A 276-nucleotide genomic window follows, 5' to 3' on the forward strand; every position below is an offset into this window, starting at 1 on the left:
TTAAGGGAGGAAAGAGACCGTCCCCCCCCCTCCCTACCTTATCCCTACCCCTTATCTTCCTCTCTTATTTCCTACTCCCTCTCACCGCTCCTCCACCTATCCTCCTTCCTCCTTTTCTCGTTGTTCTTAATTCCTATTCTCCTTTATCCTAGTCCTCTCTCCCCCCCTATCCTCCTCCTTTTTCCCGACCCTTCGTCTCCTCCCTGACTATTTTTACTTCGTAATCTCGATCAAATTTCATTCCCCCTTTTCTGAAAACTCCCTTCGAGCCTCCTT

The 276-nt window shown here is 48.9% G+C and overlaps 1 protein-coding gene across 1 annotated transcript in view; it reads left to right on the top strand.

The window, feature by feature from the left end:
- LOC119593510 overlaps positions 1 to 276 on the top strand; it is a 20,867-nt gene that overhangs the window by 8,202 nt on the left and 12,389 nt on the right. The window lies entirely within an intron of this gene.

Source organism: Penaeus monodon, chromosome 32, assembly GCF_015228065.2.
Source record: "Penaeus monodon isolate SGIC_2016 chromosome 32, NSTDA_Pmon_1, whole genome shotgun sequence".
Lineage (NCBI taxonomy): Eukaryota > Metazoa > Arthropoda > Malacostraca > Decapoda > Penaeidae > Penaeus > Penaeus monodon.